The 8,168-nt window shown below is 40.6% G+C and overlaps 2 long non-coding RNA genes across 2 annotated transcripts; both read left to right on the top strand.

The window, feature by feature from the left end:
• The first annotated feature begins 770 nt into the window (after positions 1-770).
• LOC140294185 (uncharacterized) lies at positions 771-2,269 on the top strand. The gene is made up of 3 exons (XR_011912755.1): positions 771-836; positions 913-996; positions 1,830-2,269. It is a non-coding gene; the product is annotated as an uncharacterized lncRNA (long non-coding RNA).
• A 3,405-nt stretch (positions 2,270-5,674) lies between these two features.
• LOC140294174 (uncharacterized) lies at positions 5,675-7,173 on the top strand. The gene is made up of 3 exons (XR_011912753.1): positions 5,675-5,740; positions 5,817-5,900; positions 6,734-7,173. It is a non-coding gene; the product is annotated as an uncharacterized lncRNA (long non-coding RNA).
• Positions 7,174-8,168: the final 995 nt, after the last annotated feature.

Below are 8,168 nucleotides of genomic sequence, written 5' to 3'. Positions count from 1 at the left end.
CTCAGTGAGTAGATGAACGTATTTCATGCCAGAAATAAGGTCCATATATAAGGAAATAACTTCCCCTTTAACAAACGGATAAATTAACAGTACAAACGGATAAATTAACAGTACAAACGCATAAATTAACAGTACAAACGCATAAATTAACAGTACCAACGAATAAATTAACAGTACAAACGGATAAATTAACAGTACAAACGCATAAATTAACAGTTCCAACGGATAAATTAACAGTACAAACGCATAAATTAACAGTACCAACGGATAAATTAACAGTACAAACGGATAAATTAACAGTACCAACGGATAAATTAACAGTACAAACGCATAAATTAACAGTACCAACGAATAAATTAACAGTACAAACGGATAAATTAACAGTACAAACGGATAAATTAACAGTACAAACGGATACATTAACAGTACAAACAGATAAATTAACAGTACAAACGGATAAATTAACAGTACAAATGGATAAATTACCAGTACCAACGGATAAATTAACAGTACAAACGGATACATTAACAGTACAAACGGATAAATTAACAGTACAAACGGATAAATTAACAGTACAAACGGATAAATTAACAGTACAAACGGATACATTAACAGTACAAACGGATAAATTAACAGTACAAACGGATAAATTAACAGTACAAACGGATAAATTAACAGTACAAACAGATAAATTAACAGTACAAACAGGATTTTCTGCTAACCCATAAAAGTGACGGTGTATAACTGATGGTTTAGTTTTCCTGTGTCTGCTGAGGAGAGACTGAAGGTCCACCAGAGCGCTGTGAACTACCTGGGTCTGGCCTGCTACAACAAAGGTCAGCATCTGGTTTGGTTTTACATGGAAAAGATACGAAGGGAACAGACTCTTACCTGTGTTTGTTGAATCCACAGGTGCGCTGTCCAGCTTGTTCTACCTCGCTCACGAGTTTCATGACGACCCTAAAGGAGGAATCCTGGCAAACACCAACTGTGGAGGTTAGACCAGAAGCTTTTGACACCATCGTTTCCCTTTATTCACCGAAACAAACACCCAAAAAGAAAGATTAGTCTCACAGAATCTGCCTTTAATTTAAGAAAGGATGAGAAACGTCTTCTCAGGAAGGCTAAAGTAACTTTGAGAGTTCGACTGTACGAAATGCAGCCGCCAAACTTCTGAAAAACAACAAAACAAAACTTTTTTTTTTGTTCTGGAGAACCGAACCAGTTCCACCAGCAGCAGAAACTGGTTCTTTACTGGGTTTCCCAACATGTTGGTTTGTTCCAGGTCTGACTCTGGAGAACCGAACCAGTTCCACCAGCAGCAGAAACTGGGCCTTTACTGGGTTTCCCAACATGTTGGTTTGTTCCAGGTCTGACTCTGGAGAACCGAACCAGTTCCACCAGCAGCAGAAACTGGTTCTTTACTGGGTTTCCCAACATGTTGGTTTGTTCCAGGTCTGACTCTGGAAAACAGAACCAGTTCCACCAGCAGCAGAAACTGGGCCTTTACTGGGTTTCCCAACATGTTGGTTTGTTCCAGGTCTGAGTCTGGAGAACCGAACCAGTTCCACCAGCAGCAGAAACTGGTTCTTTACTGGTTTTCCCAACATGTTTGGATTCCTGTGGGGAAGGAAATTTAAAACATATTTCAGTTAGAAACTAAAGTTGGAAGGATATTTTGGAGGATATTTCAGCTAATAACCGATAACTTCTTCTCTTTAACTACATGAAGCTGGTACTGATTGTGTATTTCAACAGTGCAAAACTATGGGCTGACCTTCGCACTGGTCTCACTGGACTATCTTCCATCTCTGTTCCTTTCTCTCCAGGTGAAAACTGTAACCGCGGGGCTGCGCTCGGGGCCCTGCTGGGGGCCGGGGCCGGCTACAGCGGAGGAGGCATCCCGCAGGAGTGGAAGGACGAACTAAAAGACGCCCAGGAGTTCATTCCCGACATCCTGAAAGAGTGAAAGCAGCTTCTTCAAAGCAGTCTTCAGGATTCCACGACTTCCGGTTTACGCTGTTTATTCCAACTGTGTAATTTTTGTTATTTCTATTTAACAATCATATCTTTATTTTCTGGAATTATATTTTTTGTATTATAGAACAAAAAGTAAATTATTAAGCAGGAAAATAAGCATAACCTCTTAAAAAGTTATCAGATTAGATAATATATATATCTATTTATTATTTCTGCCTTAACGTGTTGATTCCTGTTGAAGCCTTTAAACAAATAAACATGTTATTTGTTCCTATAAAGAATAAACTAAATGGACTTTAACTAAATGTCTATTTTTGTGTATTCATTTTATGTCATAAAAAATTACATTGTTGCCGATGTGTATTTTCTACATATATTCTGTCTCTGGTAATGTTCTGTCTCTGGTCCACGGTAATGTTCCGTCTCTGGTCCACGGTAATGTTCCGTCTCTGGTCCACGGTAATGTTCTGTCTCTGGTCCACGGTAATGTTCTGTCTCTGGTCCACGGTAATGTTCTGTTTCTGTTTCACGGTAATGTTCCGTCTCTGGTACACGATAATGTTCGGTTTCACGATAATGTTCCGTTTCTGGTCCACGATAATGTTCTGTTTAGGTTTCACGGTAATGTTCCGTTTCTGGTCCATGATAATTTTCTGTTTCACGGTAATGTTCTGTCTCTGGTCCACGCTAATGTTCTGTTTCTGTTTCACGGTAATGTTCCGTCTCTGGTCCACGGTAATGTTCTGTCTCTGGTCCACGGTAATGTTCGATCTCTGGTCCACGATAATGTTCGGTTTCTGTTTCACGGTAATGTTCCGTTTCTGGTCCACGATAATGTTCTGTTTCTGTTTCACGGTAATGTTCCGTTTCTGGTCCACGATAATTTTGTGTTTCTGGTCCACGATAATGTTCTTTCTCTGGTCCATGATAATGTTCTGTTTCTGGTCCACGGTAATGTTCGATCTCTGGTACACGGTAATGTTCCGTTTCTGGTCCACGATAATGTTCTGTTTCGCTTTAACGGTAATGTTCCGTTTCTGGTCCACGATAATGTTCTGTTTCCGTTTCACGGTAATGTTCTGTCTCTGGTCCACGGTAATGTTCCGTCTCTGGTCCACGGTAATGTTCCGTCTCTGGTCCACGATAATGTTCTGTCTCTGGTCCATGATAATGTTCCGCTTCTGGTCCACGATAATGTTCTGTTTCGGTTTCACGTTAATGCTCTGTCTCTGGTCCACGGTAATGTTCTGTCTCTGGTCCACGGTAATGTTCTGTCTCTGGTCCACAGTAATGTTCCGTTTCTGGTCCACGATAATGTTGTGTTTCTGTTTCACGGCAATGTTCCATTTCTGGTCCACGATAATGTTCTGTTTCCGTTTCACGGTAATGTTCCGTCTCTGGTCCACGATAATGTTCTGTTTCTGTTTCACGGTAATGTTCCGTTTCCTGTCCATGATAATTTTCTGTTTCACGGAAATGTTCTGTCTCTGGTCCACGCTAATGTTCTGTTTCTGTTTCACGGTAATGGTCCGTTTCTGGTCCACGATAATGTTGTGTTTCTGTTTCACGCTAATGTTCCGTTTCGCGCCACCTGCCATTAAATAAGCACCAACTGGCATTAAATAAGAGCCACCTGCCTTCAAATTAGCACCACCTGCCATAAAATAAGTGCCAACTGGCATTAAATAAGCGCCACCTGCCTTCAAATTAGCACCACCTTCCATTAAAGAAGCGCCACCAGCCATAAAATAAGCGCCAACTGGCATTAAATAAGCGCCACCTGCCTTCAAATTAGCACCACCTGCCATAAACTAAGCGCCAACTGGCATTAAATAAGCGACACCTGCCATTATATAAGCGACACCTGCCATTAAATAAGTGCCAACTGGCATTAAATAAGCGCCACCTGCCTTCAAATTAGCACCACCTTCCATTAAAGAAGCACCACCTGCCATTAAATAAGCGCCACCAGCCATAAAATAAGCGCCAACTGGCATTAAATAAGCGCCACCTGCCATTAAATAAGCGCCACCTGCCTTCAAATTAGCACCACCTGCCATAAAATAAGCGCCAACTGGCATTAAATAAGCGACACCTGCCATTATATAAGCGACACCTGCCATTAAATAAGTGCCAACTGGCATTAAATAAGCGCCACCTGCCTTCAAATTAGCACCACCTTCCATTAAAGAAGCACCACCTGCCATTAAATAAGCGCCACCAGCCATAAAATAAGCGCCAACTGGCATTAAATAAGCGCCACCTGCCATTAAATAAGCGCCAACTGGCATTAAATTAGCACCACCTGCCATTAAATAAGCGGCAACTGGCATTAAATAAGCGCCACCTGCCATAAAATAAGCGCCATCTGGCATTAAATAAGCGACACCTGCCATTAAATTAGCACCACCTGCCATTAAATAAGCACCACCTGCCATTAAATAAGCACCACCTCTCCACATTGACTCATTGTGGATGAAGCTCAGTAGCTTGAAACCGTCTTCTGAAATCCTCTTTAAAGGGGATGTTTATTTTTTATAAAACTTGGACCTTATTTCTGGCATAAAATACGTTTATCTATTCTGTGTAGAAAGTCCTCAATAAGACCCCGATAGCTGCCAATAACAACAACACAGCAGCTATGAGCTAACAGAGCTATAGCACACGTTCGTTCATTCATTCTTCTTAAAGTATTGGTGAAATAAAGACAGATAATGCCTTATTTAGAGGCTGCATCGTCTAAGCCCCGTTCACTCCATTATATGGATCTCCAGTTATCTAAATATCTTCCGAAGGACGCCGACTTTCACCAAACTGTTCTCAGTGAGTAGATGAACGTATTTCATGCCAGAAATAAGGTCCATATATAAGGAAATAACTTCCCCTTTAACAAACGGATAAATTAACAGTACAAACGGATAAATTAACAGTACAAACGCATAAATTAACAGTACAAACGCATAAATTAACAGTACCAACGAATAAATTAACAGTACAAACGGATAAATTAACAGTACAAACGCATAAATTAACAGTTCCAACGGATAAATTAACAGTACAAACGCATAAATTAACAGTACCAACGGATAAATTAACAGTACAAACGGATAAATTAACAGTACCAACGGATAAATTAACAGTACAAACGCATAAATTAACAGTACCAACGAATAAATTAACAGTACAAACGGATAAATTAACAGTACAAACGGATACATTAACAGTACAAACAGATAAATTAACAGTACAAACGCATAAATTAACAGTACCAACGGATAAATTAACAGTACAAATGGATAAATTAACAGTACCAACGGATAAATTAACAGTACAAACGGATAAATTAACAGTACAAACGGATAAATTAACAGTACAAACGGATAAATTAACAGTACAAATGGATAAATTACCAGTACCAACGGATAAATTAACAGTACAAACGGATACATTAACAGTACAAACGGATAAATTAACAGTACAAACGGATAAATTAACAGTACAAACGGATAAATTAACAGTACAAACGGATACATTAACAGTACAAACGGATAAATTAACAGTACAAACGGATAAATTAACAGTACAAACGGATAAATTAACAGTACAAACAGATAAATTAACAGTACAAACAGGATTTTCTGCTAACCCATAAAAGTGACGGTGTATAACTGATGGTTTAGTTTTCCTGTGTCTGCTGAGGAGAGACTGAAGGTCCACCAGAGCGCTGTGAACTACCTGGGTCTGGCCTGCTACAACAAAGGTCAGCATCTGGTTTGGTTTTACATGGAAAAGATACGAAGGGAACAGACTCTTACCTGTGTTTGTTGAATCCACAGGTGCGCTGTCCAGCTTGTTCTACCTCGCTCACGAGTTTCATGACGACCCTAAAGGAGGAATCCTGGCAAACACCAACTGTGGAGGTTAGACCAGAAGCTTTTGACACCATCGTTTCCCTTTATTCACCGAAACAAACACCCAAAAAGAAAGATTAGTCTCACAGAATCTGCCTTTAATTTAAGAAAGGATGAGAAACGTCTTCTCAGGAAGGCTAAAGTAACTTTGAGAGTTCGACTGTACGAAATGCAGCCGCCAAACTTCTGAAAAACAACAAAACAAAACTTTTTTTTTTGTTCTGGAGAACCGAACCAGTTCCACCAGCAGCAGAAACTGGTTCTTTACTGGGTTTCCCAACATGTTGGTTTGTTCCAGGTCTGACTCTGGAGAACCGAACCAGTTCCACCAGCAGCAGAAACTGGGCCTTTACTGGGTTTCCCAACATGTTGGTTTGTTCCAGGTCTGACTCTGGAGAACCGAACCAGTTCCACCAGCAGCAGAAACTGGTTCTTTACTGGGTTTCCCAACATGTTGGTTTGTTCCAGGTCTGACTCTGGAAAACAGAACCAGTTCCACCAGCAGCAGAAACTGGGCCTTTACTGGGTTTCCCAACATGTTGGTTTGTTCCAGGTCTGAGTCTGGAGAACCGAACCAGTTCCACCAGCAGCAGAAACTGGTTCTTTACTGGTTTTCCCAACATGTTTGGATTCCTGTGGGGAAGGAAATTTAAAACATATTTCAGTTAGAAACTAAAGTTGGAAGGATATTTTGGAGGATATTTCAGCTAATAACCGATAACTTCTTCTCTTTAACTACATGAAGCTGGTACTGATTGTGTATTTCAACAGTGCAAAACTATGGGCTGACCTTCGCACTGGTCTCACTGGACTATCTTCCATCTCTGTTCCTTTCTCTCCAGGTGAAAACTGTAACCGCGGGGCTGCGCTCGGGGCCCTGCTGGGGGCCGGGGCCGGCTACAGCGGAGGAGGCATCCCGCAGGAGTGGAAGGACGAACTAAAAGACGCCCAGGAGTTCATTCCCGACATCCTGAAAGAGTGAAAGCAGCTTCTTCAAAGCAGTCTTCAGGATTCCACGACTTCCGGTTTACGCTGTTTATTCCAACTGTGTAATTTTTGTTATTTCTATTTAACAATCATATCTTTATTTTCTGGAATTATATTTTTTGTATTATAGAACAAAAAGTAAATTATTAAGCAGGAAAATAAGCATAACCTCTTAAAAAGTTATCAGATTAGATAATATATATATCTATTTATTATTTCTGCCTTAACGTGTTGATTCCTGTTGAAGCCTTTAAACAAATAAACATGTTATTTGTTCCTATAAAGAATAAACTAAATGGACTTTAACTAAATGTCTATTTTTGTGTATTCATTTTATGTCATAAAAAATTACATTGTTGCCGATGTGTATTTTCTACATATATTCTGTCTCTGGTAATGTTCTGTCTCTGGTCCACGGTAATGTTCTGTCTCTGGTCCACGGTAATGTTCCGTCTCTGGTCCACGGTAATGTTCTGTCTCTGGTCCACGGTAATGTTCGATCTCTGGTCCACGATAATGTTCGGTTTCTGTTTCACGGTAATGTTCCGTTTCTGGTCCACGATAATGTTCTGTTTCTGTTTCACGGTAATGTTCCGTTTCTGGTCCACGATAATTTTGTGTTTCTGGTCCACGATAATGTTCTTTCTCTGGTCCATGATAATGTTCTGTTTCTGGTCCACGGTAATGTTCGATCTCTGGTACACGGTAATGTTCGGTTTCACGGTAATGTTCCGTTTCTGGTCCACGATAATGTTCTGTTTCGGTTTAACGGTAATGTTCCGTTTCTGGTCCACGATAATGTTCTGTTTCCGTTTCACGGTAATGTTCTGTCTCTGGTCCAGGGTAATGTTCCGTCTCTGGTCCACGATAATGTTCTGTCTCTGGTCCATGATAATGTTCCGCTTCTGGTCCACGATAATGTTCTGATTCGGTTTCACATTAATGTTCTGTCTCTGGTCCACGGTAATGTTCTGTCTCTGGTCCACGGTAATGTTCTGTCTCTGGTCCACAGTAATGTTCCGTTTCTGGTCCACGATAATGTTGTGTTTCTGTTTCACGGCAATGTTCCATTTCTGGTCCACGATAATGTTCTGTTTCCGTTTCACGGTAATGTTCTGTCTCTGGTCAACGGTAATGTTCTGTTTCTATTTCACGGTAATGTTCCGTCTCTGGTCCACGATAATGTTCGGTTTCACGGTAATGTTCGGTTTCACGGTAATGTTCTGTCTCTGGTCCACGGTAATGTTCGGTTTCACGATAATGTTCCGTTTCTGGTCCACGATAATGTTC

The sequence above is a fragment of the Leuresthes tenuis genome, unplaced genomic scaffold (assembly GCF_036924035.1).
Source record: "Leuresthes tenuis unplaced genomic scaffold, fLeuTen1.0.hap1 SCAF_1, whole genome shotgun sequence".
Classification (NCBI taxonomy): domain Eukaryota; kingdom Metazoa; phylum Chordata; class Actinopteri; order Atheriniformes; family Atherinopsidae; genus Leuresthes; species Leuresthes tenuis.
The sequence above is the reverse complement of the archived record's forward strand: the minus strand, read 5'-3'. Positions and strand labels throughout refer to the sequence as shown.